Here is a 17,866-nt window from a genome sequence, read left to right as displayed (position 1 = left end):
TATATAATACGATCACATAACGGATAACAATAAATTACTCATAGATTAGAATGTTTAAATAAATGAAATTTAAAAAAAAAAGTCTATTTTGTTTGGTCCTTTTTTCCTAATCCCCCCAAAAATTATGGCAGATGGAACAGATGCAAAGTGAATTTAGGAAAAATTAAACCTATTCAAATGAATAAGTCCTGTATCTGAAGGTTTTATTTCCATTTTAATGCTTCCTAAATGGATCATAGAAAGGAACTTATTATGGTATGTGAACACAGCATATTGTTTAGGCAGAATTCACCTACAACCCTCTTGAAAAAGCTTAAAAATTGCAAAATAAATATGAACATATGCACTGTAATGTCAAAACGACTTGCTGTTTGTAAGCTCCATCCTTTGTCACTTCTTTCAACTTCTTTAGGCTTTGAAAAAGACTTGTCTTCATTTTTGAGCACACACAGACAGCAAAAATCATGAAAATATGAATATCTTTATGTATGGGTTTGTGTTCGATCTGTGAAAAACACATAAAGAGCACATACGTAAAAAATGAACATATGAATGAGGCTTTAGTATAATATTCCCAAATTCAAAGTAAATTTTCCTATAATTTGGTCATTTTACAAGTACAGTGCATAAACATAGTGCCATTGAATTTGGCCCACAAAGTGACTACAACAGTTTAACTAACTAAAGACTAAGGCTATGTGCCCACGCTGCGGAAAATGCGCGGATTTTGCCGCGGATTTCTCGCGGAAAAGCCGCGGATTTCCCGAAAATCTGCAGCAGCGGCACTTCCCAGCCATTTCTATGGCATTTTGGAAATGCTGTGCCCATGCTGCGGATTTTTCCGCGGCGGATTTGGTGCGGATTTTGATCCGGAAAAATCTGCAACATGTCAATTATTGTTGCGGATTTTGATCCGGATTTTGGCTTCAGAATTGGGGAAAAAAAAAAATCCGCACCAAAATCCGCGGCAATTCCGTGGTAAATCCGCGGCAAATCCGCACCTTTGAAAAGGTGCGGATTTTGCGGGAAAGCCGCGGATTTTCATGCAGAAAAATCCGCAGCAACATTCTACCGTGGACACATAGCCTAAATGTTTTTTAATGTAAAGGCATAATGTTGTAAGGGGTTAAAAATATATACATAACCCTAAATTCATAGTATAATCTTCCCCCAACCCTATGCAGGGAGCCCCTCTCTTGTGCTGCCATTCAGACCTAGGTGGGCCTCTTCTAGATCAAAGAAGTTTCGGCTCCCGAAACCCTGAATTCATAAATCTGCATCCCACCGCATCATGTCAGATCGAGAAAGAAAAAAATAGTATTTAGTCAGATCCCCCAGGACTAAAGGCCACTTTACACACAGAGATAAATCTTTGGCAGATCTGTGGTTGCAGTGAAATTGTGGACAATCAGTGCCAGGTTTGTGACTGTGTACAAATGGAACAATATGTCCATGATTTCACTGCAACCACAGATCTGCCAAAGATTTATCTCTGTGTGTAACGGGGCCTTAAGGCATAACACACAATCCAAACAGTAACAGGGGGCATAGATTTGTGTCTATAATGTACATGTGTGATGCTAGCGTGACCATGTCTGTACCTGCATTTTTCTTTGTGAGCTCATATGTGACCACAGAAACACACCTTCATTTACAAAGCGAAATGTAAAAGGATATAAGATATATCAACATCCCACTTGGCAGAGCTCCCAGAATGTTACTGCAGCAACTATGGTCAGGATTTTCCCTGATTTATGAGGAGTGTCAGGACAGTCTTATATCTGTCACCGGATTGAACTATAGTATAAATTTGTAAGAGGCTCCATACAATGCACCGTGATCTTCAGAGGACCATGATCAGAGCAGAAGTATGGATTTCCATAAAAACAATGCTAGCTTAAAGGGTTCTTCCTAATATTAAATGGCGTATTCGAAGAATAGGTGATAACTTTCGGAGAGGTAAGAGGGATATACGTAAAAAGAAAATGCTTGTAGAAGTTTGAATCGATTTGGGGGAGATAGATCGACACTCCAGGCCTTCCCACTCTGCTGTAGTTGGAAACAGGTTAGGTTTTGCCATCACATCTGACAGCAGCATGATGTAGTGGCAGAGACCCCGATTCTGGTGATGTATCACTTACTCGCCAATCTACTGTAGTTTAGATAAAATCCGTGTTTTATCTGCAAGAGGTCTACCAGTTTACTGAATGCTGAACTCTATAAAACCCTACACACATCACTGATTGAAAAACCAAAGAAGAAAATAATATAGACATATACCCTGGTGTAACTAATTAAAAGCATAGTGAATATAAATAAATATAGGGTACTTAGTAAACAACATCTTTGATCAAAAAAGTGTAAAGCCTTCCCACCGCGACAAGGCGTACTCAAATCGGGATGGTACCTACACTCTCTAATATTAAAACCTCACCATGTGTCAGCAGTTATCAATCTGTATAAGGGCTGAGAGTGGCTGGGTCCTAACTGGAAACACAGTCATGGGATGCCTAAGATGAAGTGCCCAGCTCACTGAGAAGGGGGCCGCACCCTATTTGTACTAAGTAGAAGAGACTGCAAAATAAAAAAAATGAACCGGAGTATGAGTTGGCATACATGTAGCTTGTAAGCTCATGTTCACACTGGCCATAAGACATAAAAAAAAACAAAGACGAAAATAATATGAACATATACCCTGCGGTAACTAAATAGAAGCATAATGCATATAAACTGTCCCGACTGGGTACACCTTGTTGCGGTGGGATGGCTTTATACTTTTTTGATCAAAAATAGTGTTTACTACGTACCCAATGTTTATTTATATGCACTATACTTCTATTTAGTTACAGCTGGGTATATGTTCATATTATTTTCTTCTTTGCTTTTTTATGTCTTATGGCCAGTGTGAACATGAGCTTACAAGCTACATGTATACCAACATACTTCGGCTCACTTTATTGTAGTCTCTTGTACTCAGTACAAATAGGGTGCGGCCCCCTTCTCAGTGAGGCGGGCATTTCATGTTATGCTTCCCATGGCTGTGTGTCCAGTTGGGACTTAGTCACTCTCTGCCCTTAGGCCGGAGTTACACTTGCAAGTGCCTCGCGTGTAACTTGAGCAAGTCTCTCATTGCATCACCAGTCACGGCCGCACACTCTCCGGACAGGAGCGGGTCGGTTGCATGCATCCCTTGTCTTGTCGTGGTGGGATGGCTTTATGCTTTTTTGATCAAAAATAGTGTTTACTAAGTACCCTATGTTAAATTATATGCATTATGCTTCTATTTAGTTACAGCAGGGTATATGTTCATATTATTTTCTTCTTTGTTTTTTATGTCTTATGGCCAGTGTGAACATGAACTTACAAGCTACATGTATACCAACTCATACTCCGGCACACATCACTGATTGGCAACTTTTGTTTATACTGTGCATAGGCAGAACGCTGCCAATCATTGTTGGGAGCGGAGGTATACAGAGATCATGAATATGGAGGTAGTAGGTTTACCAGTCCTCTAGTGATAATCTTCTGCTGATAAAACGGTGAAAGTTGGTCTAAAACAAGTAGGAAATGTCTGTACTAATGTATAGTTTGAATTATCTTTTTAATTTTTCTACTGGAAAAAAAATGCTGAATCATTCTTATCCAAAAATTGCTGGAACTTTTTTTTGTACTCATTTTATCAAAACTACAGCAAGCAGCCCAGTAAGTGACAAATCACTGCAATCAGGGTCTCTGTCTCTACATTTTGATGCTTTCAGTTTAGGTGAAAAATACCTGCTCACAGATTCCCTTTAAGCCTAGCAGATTTGTTCACATAACAATCAGATGGTATATAGCATAGAAAAATTGGCCTATATCTGATCACCTTTTCCAGGAATCTCATTCTCACAAGTAGAATCACATTCTCTCATTTTGGATGATTCTTCTCTATTCATTTTTTAGTCTGCATATAAATGACCTAATTCATTCCTAGTTGTCTATTTGGATATTTTTGACTAATAAAAAACAATATAGATATATGCACGTAATCAAAGTTACTTGCTAAACAATTATTGCATAAGTGGATTTTGTTGTCTCATATGGGGATGGGTTTGGGACATTACTAGATTTGTCTATTTTTGTAATATTTGGGGCTGTTGTGTCTTTTTCTTGGTTGGTAATTTTTATATGTATAATTCAATAAAACTATCCTATAAAAAAAAAATCCTGAATCAGTGAAGGTTCGATCCGTAGGGCCACTACTAATCCTAAGAACGAGGCTCTGAAATGCCATATTTGGCTATCTCCTTAAAGAGAATCTGTCAATAGATTTTTGCCACCTAATCTGAGAGCAGCATAATGTAGGGGCAGAGATCATAATTCCAGCGATGTGTCACTTACTGGGCTGCTTAGTGTAGTTTTGATAAAATCACTGATCAATCAGCAGTAGATTATCAATAGAGGACTACTTGGTGTGCTGGAAGGTAGTCCAGCATACTCATGAGCTCTGTATAACTGCTAGATCTGCAGCAGAGAAAACATTGATTTTATCAAAATGACAGAAAACAGCTCAGTGAGTGACACATTGCTGGAATCATAGTCTCTGTCTCTACATTATGCTGCTCTCAGCTGAGGTAGCAAAACCTGGTGACAGATTCCCTTTAACTCCCATAGAAAATGATTGGAACAGTGGCAGGCATTATGTTGAGACATTTCAGAGACCATTCTGAAGATTGGTGAGGACCCAAGCACTCGGACCCCCATTGACCATTTAATGTAGGAAACAGCTCTTTCAGTATTAGACTAGTGTATACAGTCACATATCTCCTCACTTGTATTCAATATTGTTCTAACTTCCAGTACTTTAAAGGGAACTTGTCAACAGTTTTTTCAGTATTGAACCAAAAGTCTCACCTTCTGCAGCTCTCGGGCTGCATTCAATGAAGGTGCACCTTGTTCCCTGACTCCCCTTGCAGACCCCATAAATAACTTTATAGAAACTGACCACCACGTATGCAAATAACCTGTTCTGGTTGGATGGGCATACTCTTGTTCTGCTCCTGTCCCCCCTCCTGCCGCTGTTTGCCATCCTCCTTTGAAGATTGACGTGTCTGACACCTCCATCATCATCCATGTAGCGGGGCTGAATCTCGCGCCTGCGCAGTCATTGCTGGCTAGTCGTGATCCTGGGCATTCTATGGGGACTTTACATTGATGTGGGACTGAAGCTGGGCTACATCCATTAGGCGTGTATACCTCGGGAACTGAGCTACCTCTATAGCATTTACACTTTAGGTAAGAAATTGAGCCCTGTTCCTTTTTGACTATTAGCCTATGTTTTAATGTGGATACCTTGACCTTTAAAAGACCCCTCACTTGGCGGCTACTTACGTAGTGTTGAGGTCATGAATCAATAATCACCATGGCTTCCCCTTACCACTGGTCGGAGAGGCCATGGTGATTTGAAGCTCAGCCCCAGTCCCCGGCATCTGTATATTACAGCATTTATGGGTCTAGTTTGGTATACTCTTCCCTCAGGCAGCACTCACCCTCATATTTTAATTAATGGTACATCAATTCTTGTCTTTATATGAGGGCTATTATGTTTTGCAATCTTATGACCCACTGCACACTTTATTCCCCTTTCTGATATGGTAGAATTCTATTTTTAATAATTCCTCTTGTGTATGTCTCAATAAAGTTTTCCAATTTTGCACAAATACTCTTGTTCTCCTGTTTCTATAGTGTATACAGTCACATATCTCCTCACTTGTATTCAATATTGTTCTAACTTCCAGGACTTTAAAGGCAACTTGTCACCAGTTTTTTCAGTATTGAACCAAAAGTCTCACTTTCTGCAGCTCCTGGGCTGCATTCTATGAAGATACACCTTGTTCCCTGACTCCCCTTGCAGACCCCAGAAATAACTTTATAAAATCTGACCACCACGTATGCAAATGACCTGTTCTAGTTGGATGGGCATACTATTTTTCGGCTCCTGTCCCCCCTCCTGCCGCTGTTTGCCATCCTCCTTTGAAGATTGACGTGTCTGACACCTCCATCATCATCCACGTATCGGGCCTGAATGTCACGCCCGCGCAGTCATTCCTGGCTTACACAGGCCCACTTTGCTCTGCCCCATTGCGGGCAGAGCCAAAAACATAGGTGTGCTTGTGCGAGTCAGTGAGCTCTCTGCGCAGACGCGAGATTGTGAGCGAACTCACTGGCTCGCACAAGCGCACCTATGTTTTCAGCTCTGCTCGCAATGGGGCAGCGAAGGCAAGGCGAAGTGCGCCTGCGTGAGCCGGGAATGACTGCGCAGGCCAGAGATTCAGCCCAGTACGTGGATGATGATGTGTCAGACGCATAAATCATCAAATGAGCCCAGGAGCTGCAGAAGGTGATACTTTTGGTTCAATACTGAAAAAAACTGGTGACAGGTTCCCATTAAAGGAATATGAAGGCCCCTTCCAGCTCTCAGCATAGCCTTCTCTACTTTTAGTTGGCTGCCATCTCTCTCTCTCCATGGCAGAGAGCGAGAAATGCTGGGAAGATGCACCCAATGGCCTTATCCCTCATTCATTACTAAGTAACAGTCTGAACATATCAGGGCAATTTCTTAGATATCAGCACAACTTAGACATTATTCATTTTGACTCCCCAATGAATAATTACAGTGGAAGCTCCGGTTAATTTTAAAGTGAATGTCCAACTTTTAAAACCACATAATTTATTATTATATCTTTACAGCAGTCAAAGCTCAAATAATTTATGAAAGTCAAACTCTCCTGCCTAGCCAGACATTGACGCTAAGAGATAGCTGTCTATAGTCACCACTAGAGGGAGTTTAGGGGATAAAGGGTTATTCCTGTGTCTAGGCTCCAACCACTGGAGGACAAGCTGAGCTGAGAGTGCCTGAGCTACACTGTTTCATCTTTGTGAATACCAGGAGCTAAAGTTCCTCAAAAAACATTGCCCACAACATCACACTGTCTACGTCAGCTTGTCTTCTCCTCATAGTGCACTTGAGGTGCACTCCGTACGCATCTACGCCCCCTCCAACCTTCAGCTGGCTGTCATTTACCGCCCTCCAGGGCCAGCCACTGCCTTTTTTGACCATTTCACCACCTGGCTACTACACTTCCTTTCCACCGACATCCCCACCATCGTTATGGGTGATTTCAATATCCCCATTGACACTTCCCACTCATCTGTCTCCAAACTTCTAACACTCACTTCCTCCTTCAGCCTCACCCAATGGTCTTCTGCAGCTACTCACAAAGATGGCCACACGCTGGACCTCCTCTTCACTCGCCTCTGTTCCCTATCTAACCTCTCTAACTCACCTCTCCCCCTGTCTGACCACAACCTACTCACATTCTCTTCCCTCTCTTCTCCAAGTATGCAACCCCCCCTCCACAAATTTTCATACCCTCGCAGAAATATCAAACACATTGATTTACACGCCCTTTCTCAGTCCCTTCTCCCCCTCACAGACATTGCATTTCTACATGATGCAGATGCCGCTGCAACTTTATACAACACTACAATCTCTGCAGCTCTCGAATCAGCTGCCCCCCTCACACACACCAAAACCCGCACAATCAACAGGCAACCCTGGCACACAAGGCAGACTAAAGAACTTAGACGGGCTTCCAGAATTGCTGAGCGCAGATGGAAGAGGTCTCATTCCACTGAGCACTTCATTGCATATAAAGAGTCCCTCACCACTTTCAAGTCCACACTCACTGCTGCAAAACAAACCTACTTCTCATCCCTCATATCTTCTTTCTCTCACAACCCTAAACAGCTATTCAACACTTTCAATTCTCTCCTCCGTCCTCCGGCACCACCTCCCTCTCCTCTCATCTCAGCTGAAGACTTTGCCTCTTTCTTCAAGCGGAAGATTGACAACATCAGAGCAAGCTTTGGCCCACAATCACCACAGCCCCTCATCATAGCTACTCATCCCTCTTCCTCCAAATCCAGCTTCTCCACCATGACAGAAAACAATCTCTCCACTCTACTCTCAAGATCACATCTAACCACCTGTGCACTGGACCCGCTCCCATCGCACCTCATCCCCAACATCACCGCAGTCCTCATCCCAGCCCTAACCCATCTTTTCAACCTATCACTAGCAAGTGGTGTATTCCCTTCATGCTTTAAACATGCCTCTATTACACCCATCCTCAAAAAGCCCTCCCTTGACCCATCCTCTGCGTCAAACTATCGCCCCATATCCCTTCTCCCCTATGCCTCAAAACTACTGGAACAGCATGTCCATCTTGAATTGTCCTCATACCTCTCCTCCTGCTCCCTCTTTGACCGGCTTCAATCTGGCTTCCGACCACATCATTCTACCGAAACTGCCCTAACCAAAGTCACCAATGATCTACTAACCGCCAAAGCCAAGCGACACTACTCTATCCTCCTCCTCCTGGACCTGTCCTCTGCCTTCGACACAGTAGACCATTCCCTCCTACTACAGATTCTCTCATCTCTGGGCATCACAGACTTGGCCCTATCTTGGATCTCCTCATACCTAACCGACCGAACTTTCAGCGTCTCCCATTCTCACACCACTTCCTCAGCTCGCCCCCTATCTGTCGGTGTCCCTCAAGGCTCAGTTCTTGGACCCCTGCTGTTCTCCATCTATACCTTCGGCTTGGGACAGCTCATAGAGTCCCACGGCTTCCAGTATCATCTCTATGCCGATGACACACAGATCTACCTCTCTGGACCTGACATTACCTCTCTACTAACCAAAATACCACAATGTTTGTCTGCTATTTCATCCTTCTTCTCTGCACGATTCCTAAAACTTAACATGGACAAAACAGAGTTTATTGTCTTTCCTCCTCCTCACTCACCTCCTCCAACAAGCCTTTCCATCAAACTTGATGGTTGCTCACTCACCCCAGTCTCACAAGCTCGTTGCCTTGGAGTAACCCTCGACTCTGCTCTATCCTTCAAGCCACACATCCAAGCCCTCTTCAACTCATGCCGATTACAACTCAAAAATATCTCCCGGATCCGTGCTTTTCTTAACCAAGAATCCTCAAAAACATTAGTGCATGCCCTCATCATCTCCCGCCTCGACTACTGCAACCTCCTGCTCTCTGGCCTCCCTTCCAACACTCTTGCACCCCTCCAATCTATCCTAAACTCTGCAGCCCGCTTAATCCACCTCTCCCCTCGCTACTCCCCAGCCTCGCCACTCTGCCAATCCCTTCACTGGCTTCCCATCGCCCAACGACTCCAGTTCAAAACATTAACCATGACATACAAAGCCATGCACAACCTGTCTCCTCCCTACATCTGTGACCTAGTCTCCCAGTACCTACCTGCACGCAACCTTAGATCCTCACAAGATCTCCTTCTCTGCTCCTCTCTTATTTCCTCTTCCCACAATCGTGTACAAGATTTCTCCCGTGCATCCCCCATACTCTGGAACGCTCTACCTCAGCACATCAGACTCTCCACTACCGTGGAAAGCTTCAAGAGGAACCTCAAGACCCACCTCTTCCAACAAGCCTACAACCTACAATAGCCCTCAGCCCAGTAGACCACTGCGCAACCAGCTCTGTCCTCACCTATTGTACCATCACCCATTCCCTGTAGACTGTGAGCCCTCGCGGGCAGGGTCCTCTCTCCTCCTATACCAGTCTGTCTTGTACTGTTAATGATTGTTGTACGTATACCCTCTTTCACTTGTAAAGCGCCATGGAATAAATGGCGCTATAATAATAAATAATAATAATAATAATAATAATAGTGCGTAAGTGATGCCCACAAATCCAACTCTCCACGTGATACAAGAGAAAAACAATTGGCCACTTTATTCCAGCATAGCCCCATAAACTTTTTTTCCCACCAATTTGGGCAGCAGTATCTCTTCTGTGAATTTGCTCACTACGAAATGAGCTTGGGGCATTTATCACCCAGGTCAATTACACATTTTTTTATTACATGTGATTACTTGTAATATTTCTGTATTTCAGTAAATTATGCCTGTCAGATTGCTCCTATCATACTTCTTGCTTATCAAAAAGGACACATCCTTTGTTCTACATCCTATAGAGGGAATGCAAAAATGGGAGAACACAGGAGTATGATACAAATTGTATAGTTTAATACATGTATAAACACAGAGACAGACGGTTAAAAACAAGAAAAAAATGTGTAACACTGCGAGGGGTCATAAATGGCAACTATTACCAGGCAGCAAATGAAAAGGATTCCTGTAAATATACAGTGATGTATTGATTTATAATAGGTTTGTAATAAAGTGCAAGTGCAGTAAATGAGGTTCCAACACATCACAAAAGCCCAAGAAAAGGTGCACGGAGTACAAAGAACACTGAATAGCATAGGAAAAAAGCTGCGTTTAAATGAATGAATATGGGTATGGTGAAAATGCTATAAAAGACAGGGAGGAATAGAGCAGAGTCAAAGAATGTCTATTACAATGCAGATAAGAATAACGACACTGAGAACAGTCATCCCAAAAGTATAAATGGTGTAAGAGTTGGAGGCATGGTAGATGGTAACAAGACCACAATACTAGTGTTACAGATGTGCAGATGGCTCCAATATACGTTTCGCTGTTTAGTTAGATGCTTTATCAGTGGGGAGGAATAAAGTAAAGTGCTGCATTCTGTGGTCTAGGGGGATATTTATATCAGCTGGGCATATCACATGACAATTGTCCCATTTTGAAAATCGCCGCTCGTAGTGGCACATGCGTCTATAACTGTCATCCCCCTACACCATCATCCAAGCAGTCAAGGTACTCAGTGCATGCCCCGGACCGTATCATCATGGCTCTCGAGTATGCTCCGACATTCGTAAGATGCCGGCAGGGAGCAGCCACAAGTCACGCGCACATCGGGATGGGTGCGGTAAAGTTATTGCAACGCAAATGCAACAATTTAAATACATGTGAAGGTGTGCTGAATGTGTGCATTCATAATATTCATGCATATAGTAAAAAAAACATTAAAAAATTAGAGATCTGACCATAGGAAAACACCACATATCAATCAGTGTAAATACTGTAAGTACTTGAATCATGATTATGAACTCACAGTTGTTTGAGCGAGCGAGGTGCTGAACTGAAGTAAAGTGCTGAATTTAAGATAAGTGCATAGTTTCAACACAATTACATAGTTTGACACAAGAACATAGTTTGAATTTATCCTTATACGTTTCCCATTGGGTTTCTTTCGTTTTTTTTCTCTTTGTTTTTCTACTTTACTGTTGATCCCCATTTGATAGGTGCTCCATGGACAATGCTACCAGGTGTGTGTCTTGTCAGATGTATGCATGCCTTGAGCAGCCGTTCGAGGGTGACTATGTCTGCACTCGATGCAAGCATGTTGCGTATTTGGAAGCCAAGGTAACTGATCTTAATAAGCAGCTTGCAACACTAAGGGGCATTGCAAACCTGGAGAGGAGTTTAGAGCTCACTGAGCTTTCTCTGGCTGGGGCCAGTGATATGGAGGAGGGTGGAAGTGGGGAAGATCAGGACCCAGAGGTAGGTAGCTGGGTAACAGTTAGAAGAAGAGGTAGGGGGAAAAGTGTCAGGGAGCCTAGTCCTGACCTGGCACAACCTAGTAAATATGCCTGTTTGGCTGATATTAGGAATGAAGGGCCTGGACTAGAGTCACTACAGTAGGATGTTGCTCCTAGCAACCAGGAAAACAACTGCTGTAGGAAGGAGGGAAATAGGAGTGCAGCAAAGCCCAGACAGATGTTGGTGGTAGGGGACTCTATAATTAGGCGGACAGACAGGGTCATCTGTCGCCGAGACCGTGAATGCCGAACAGTGTGTTGTCTGCCGGGTGCTCGGGTTCGGCATATTGTGGATCGGATAGACAGATTGCTGGGTGGGGCTGGGGAAAACCCAGCGGTCATGGTGCACATTGGTACTAATGACAAAGTTAGAGGCAGGTGGAAGGTCCTTAAAAATGATTACAGGGAACTAGGAGAGAAGCTGAAGTCCAGGACCTCCAAGGTGGTGTTTTCAGAAATACTACCGGTGCCACGAGCGTCACTAGAAAGACAGCGGGAGCTTAGGGAGATAAATATGTGGCTTAGAAATTGGTGCAGGAAGGAAGGGTTCGGGTTCATGGAGAACTGGGCCGACTTCTCAGTCGGCTACAGGCTCTATGGTAGGGACGGGCTGCACCTCAATGGGGAAGGTGCAGCTGTGCTGGGGGAGAAAATGGTCAGACGGATGGAGGAGCTTTTAAACTAGGATCGGGGGGGAGGGAGGGTAGTGGAGCAAATAAGGGGATAGATAGAGCAGATAGAGACAGGGAGACGGTAGGGGTCAATGAAGGATTAGGGGGGGATGGGACATACAAGGAAGGTAGGGAGGCTAGGAGTAATAAAGGTGTTAATAGGATTAAATGTCTACTGGCAAATGCAAGAAGTCTGGCAAACAAAATGAATGAATTGGAGACTCTTATGTCAACCATGGATTTGAAATGAAACCTCTACAACAGAATTCAAGTGCAGATTGTAACGCTTAATTTGAAGGTTTGAACAAAAATATCTGATAGAAATTGTAGGAATTGTACACATTTCTTTACAAACACTCCACATTTTAGGAGGTCAAAAGTAATTGGACAAATAAACCAAACCCAAACAAAATATTTTTATTTTCAATATTTTGTTGCAAATCCTTTGGAGGCAATCACTGCCTTAAGTCTGGAACCCATGGACATCACCAAACGCTGGGTTTCCTCCTACTTAATGCTTTGCCAGGCCTTTACAGCCGCAGCCTTCAGGTCTTGCTTGTTTGTGGGTCTTTCCGTCTTAAGTCTGGATTTGAGCAAGTGAAATGCATGCTCAATTGGGTTAAGATCTGGTGATTGACTTGGCCATTGCAGAATGTTCCACTTTTTTGCACTCATGAACTCCTGGGTAGCTTTGGCTGTATGCTTTGGGTCATTGTCCATCTGTACTATGAAGCGCTGTCCGATCAACTTTGCAGCATTTGGCTGAATCTGGGCTGAAAGTATATCCCGGTACACTTCAGAATTCATCCGGCTACTCTTGTTTGCTGTTATGTCATCAATAAACACAAGTGACCCAGTGCCATTGAAAGCCATGCATGCCCATGCCATCATGTTGCCTCCATGTTTTACAGAGGATGTGGTGTGCCTTGGATCATGTGCCGTTCCCTTTCTTCTCTAAACTTTTTTCTTCCCATCATTCTGGTACAGGTTGATCTTGGTCTCAGCTGTCCATAGAATACTTTTCCAGAACTGAGCTGGCTTCATGAGGTGTTTTTCAGCAAATTTAACTCTGACCTGTCTATTTTTGGAATTGATGAATGGTTTGCATCTAGATGTGAACCCTTTGTATTTACTTTCATGGAGTCTTCTCTTTACTGTTGACTTAGAGACAGATACACCTACTTCACTGAGAGTGTTCTGGACTTCAGTTGATGTTGTGAACGGGTTCTTCTTCACCAAAGAAAGTATGCGGCGATCATCCACCACTGTTGTCATCCGTGGACGCCCAGGCCTTTTTGAGTTCCCAAGCTCACCAGTCAATTCCTTTTTTCTCAGAATGTACCCGACTGTTGATTTTGCTACTCCAAGCATGTCTGCTATCTCTCTGATGGATTTTTTCTTTTTTTTCAGCCTCAGGATGTTCTGCTTCACCTCAATTGAGAGTTCCTTAGACCGCATGTTGTCTGGTCACAGCAACAGCTTCCAAATGCAAAACCACACACCTGTAATCAACCCCAGACCTTTTAAGTACTTCATTGATTACAGGTTAACGAGGGAGACGCCTTCAGAGTTAATTGCAGCCCTTAGAGTTCCTTGTCCAATTACTTTTGGTCCCTTGAAAAAGAGGAGGCTATGCATTACAGAGCTATGATTCCTAAACCCTTTCTCCGATTTGGATGTGAAAACTCTCATATTGCAGCTGGGAGTGTGCACTTTCAGCCCATATTATATATAAAATTGTATTTCTGAACATGTTTTTGTAAACAGCTAAAATAATAAAACTTGTGTCACTGTTCAAATATTTCTGGACCTAACTGTAATTTGCTAGATCTGGTCCTGTCAAATAGACCGGATACAATTTCAGATCTACAGGTCCGGGAGCACTTGGGCACCAGCGATCATAATATGGTAAGCTTCGACATAATATTCAATAGAACATTTCAAAGGGGGAATGCTAAAACCTGGAATTTTAGGAGAGCGGATTTCAACAAATTAAGGGAAGAGCTTAAATGTGTAGATTGGGACAAAGTCATGGTAACTGGGGATACCGAACATAAATGGGGTAAGTTTAAGGATATACTACTAGAGTCCTGTAAAAAACTTATACCCTCTGGTAATAAAATGTCCAGGAATAAAAAGAAACCACTATGGATAAATAAGACTGTACAAAGTATAATAAAACAAAAACAAAGGGCGTTTAAAATCTTAAAGGCTGAGAATACAGAAATAGCATTGCAGGAGTATAAAGATATCAATAGGCAATGCAAAAAAGAAATCAAACAAGCAAAACTAGCTACTGAAACAAAAATCGCCAATGACATTAAAATAAATCCCAAAATCTTTTATAAATACATTAATGCCAAAAGGAAAACAAAGGATAGTATCTGACCCTTAAAATATAATAACAAGTTAGTTATAGAGGACAAACAAAAGACTGAGATATTAAATAGGCATTTCTCATCTGTATTCACCAAGGAACTGACTGTACCAGGGATCATTCAACAAGTGAAAAATCAAAGTCCACCACCCGATATAATTAATTTAACACAAGATGAAGTACGCCTACGTCTGAGTAAATTAAACATTGACAAATCCCCAGGGCCAGATAGCATTCATCCACGAATATTGAGGGAATTGAGCTCCGTAATCGACAGACCGCTGTATCTCATCTTTTTAGACTCACTTGTAACAGGGTTGGTGCCTCAGGATTGGAGGATTGCTGATGTGGTACCGATATTTAAGAAAGGTAAGAGGGTAGATCCAGGCAACTACCGTCCAGTAAGCCTGACATCAGTAGTATGCAAAGTTTTTGAGGGCATTTTAAGGGATGACATGCAAAAATATATTGCAGAAAATAATATGATAACTGACAAACAGCATGGATTCATGAAAGATAAGTCGTGTCTAACCAACCTGTTGGGGTTCTATGAGGGGGTAAGTTCAAACCTGGATATTGGTAATGCAGCTGATGTGATTTATTTGGACTTTGCAAAGGCATTTGATACTGTACCACATAATAGCCTTATACTAAAGCTCCAGAAGCAAGGACTAGGGGACACAATATGCAACTGGGTAAGGAATTGGCTAAAAGATAGGAAACAAAGAGTAGTCATAAATGGTACATTCTCTAAATGGGCTATAGTCAGCAGTGGGGTGCCGCAGGGATCTGTGCTTGGACCGATTCTTTTTACTCTCTTTATTAATGACCTTGTGGATGGGATTGATAGTACAGTGTCAGTCTTTGCCGATGACACCAAACTATGTAGGATATTAAAAACTGACCTGGATAGTACAATATTACAAAAAGATCTGGATAAGATGTCAGAATGGGCAGATACTTGGCAAATGAGATTTAATGTTGATAAATGTAAAGTAATGCACCTAGGACGGAGTAATCCTATAGCTGCGTATACATTAAATGGAAGTAAACTCGGGACTACAGAACAGGAGAAGGACTTGGGTATTCTCATTACAAATAAGCTGAGCAGCAGCACTCAATGTCAAGCAGCAGCTGCTAAAGCAAACAAGATTTTAGGGTGTATAAAAAGAGAGATTAGATCCCGTGATCCCAACGTATTGTTACCCCTCTATAAATCACTTGTAAGGCCACATCTGGAATACGGGATCCAGTTTTGGGCTCCACATTTTAAAAAGGACATTCAGAAGTTAGAGTCAGTTCAAAGGCGGGCAACTAGACTATTACAAGGAATGGAAGGCCTCCCATATGATGGCAGGTTGAAAAAGTTAGATATGTTTAGCTTAGAAAAAAGACGTCTCAGAGGAGATCTCATTTATATGTATAAATACATGTGTGGTCAATATAAAGAACTGGCACATGACTTATTTCTTCCGAAAACAATACTAAGGACCAGGGGGCACTCAATGCGAGTGGAAGAAAAGCGATTCCGACACCTTAATAGGAAAGGGTTCTTTACAGTTAGAGCGGTCAGACTGTGGAATGCCCTACCACAAGAGGTAGTAATGGCAGATACTATAACAGCTTTTAAAAAAGGGCTGGATGATTTCCTCAGTACACATAACATTGTTGGTTATAAATGACTTAGTGACTAAATGTAGAACTGGTGGAGGAAGGTTGAACTAGATGGACCTAGGTCTTTTTTCAACCTAAGTAACTATGTAACTATGTAACTATGACAAAGTAAGTACATCTGTAATTAGAGCATAACATAACAATACAATTTCACAAATGTGGATTAAGGAGGTTTCCAATAGGTAGCTTGAATTCGGTATGGTCCATTTACTGCAAAATTTCATTAGAGAGATATCTTTAACACTAGAACTACTGCACTATGTATTTCTGTCGCGGGCGGAGGAGGGGACGCTGCGCTCTCCCACTGCTCGGGTCCGGCTGCTGCTGCTCGGTGGTGGCTCGAGCGGTAGGCCGGATCCCGGGGACTCGAGCGGCGTTCCTCGCCCGTAAGTGAAAAGGGGATTGATTTTGGGGATGTTTGGTTATTGTCCGTGACGCCACCCACGGTTGTGGTGATACTGGTGACACCACCGCTGCTCTGGACGGGGATCCCGGGAGCGGTGACAGGGAGCAGCTTTGTTGTTAGTTCTCCCCTCCGTGGGTAGGGGGTTGGTTGTCCCGGGGCCCGGTGATGGGGTAGGGATGGTTGGCAGGTGGGTTGCGGGGCCTGGCGAGGTGCAGGGTCGCGGGGGCAGCGCTGTGCCGCACTGCACGGTGGTACTCACTCAGCCCAATGATGAAGACACAGTTCTCGGTAAAACACACGGCTGGATGGACGGGTCCCACAGACGGCTGCGGTGTTGTTTCTCCCGGCAGGTTGATGGTGACTGCCTTTCCCTGCACCTATGTACGGTTGATGGTTCCAATGAGTTCCCACCGGTAACCCGCTCCCCAGCTTGGATATGGGCTGGAGGAGCCCCTTTTGCCCGCAGGGTCTGGCCCTGGGAAACGGTTGCCTTGGCGGTGGCGGTGTCTCCCTCCCTTGGTTGGACGGTTGCCTTCTTTCGGGACTTGGCTGCTGGGAAACCCAGGAGGTTCCCTTCGCTAACGGATTTGGCAACTTCACGGCGACTCCTAGCCTTGCCGGGGTCTGTAAGCCCCTGCCAGATGGTGCTGACTTCTCTTTGCATACCGGTCCGGTACCGCCGGGCCACCGCCCGTCCACGGTCCTTACGGTAAACTCCGATAGGCCACTCCTGCAGACGGTCACCACCATCTGCCAACCTTGCTGGACGTGCCCGGTCTCCAACCCGGACACCTGCAGTAGCTCAGCACGCTGTTACTCTCTGCACTTAACTCTGCTCTGCACTCAAGCTCTGCCTGAGATAAACTGACTACAGTTTCCTGCCTCCAGGACTGTGAACTCCTCGGTGGGCGGGACCAACCGCCTGGCCCACCCCCTGGTGGGGACATCAGCCCCTGGAGGAAGGCAACAAGGGTTTTGTGTCTGACTTCGGTGTGCCTGACCGGGAGTGTGGGGTGTGTTGTGCTGTTCTCTGTGGCCCCTGGCTTGTCCAGGGCGCCACATTCCCCCTTAGTAAAATGCAGACCGTCCGCGGGCTGCCCGTCCATCACCGGTTTTATTTTCACCAACTGAAAAGTAGAAAAACGGTAAACATATACAATTATATTAACATCTTCCCAC

The 17,866-nt window shown here is 43.7% G+C and overlaps 1 long non-coding RNA gene across 1 annotated transcript in view; it reads right to left on the bottom strand.

The window, feature by feature from the left end:
- Positions 1–263: 263 nt before the first annotated feature.
- LOC142310190 (uncharacterized) overlaps positions 264–17,866 on the bottom strand; it is a 112,434-nt gene continuing 94,831 nt past the window's right edge. The window contains exon 3 of the long non-coding RNA XR_012754105.1: positions 264–505. This is a non-coding gene — a long non-coding RNA (uncharacterized LOC142310190). The remainder of the gene's footprint in view (positions 506–17,866) is intronic.

This window comes from Anomaloglossus baeobatrachus, chromosome 5 (assembly GCF_048569485.1).
Source record: "Anomaloglossus baeobatrachus isolate aAnoBae1 chromosome 5, aAnoBae1.hap1, whole genome shotgun sequence".
NCBI classification, from domain to species: Eukaryota; Metazoa; Chordata; class Amphibia; order Anura; family Aromobatidae; genus Anomaloglossus; species Anomaloglossus baeobatrachus.
The sequence above is the reverse complement of the archived record's forward strand: the minus strand, read 5'-3'. Positions and strand labels throughout refer to the sequence as shown.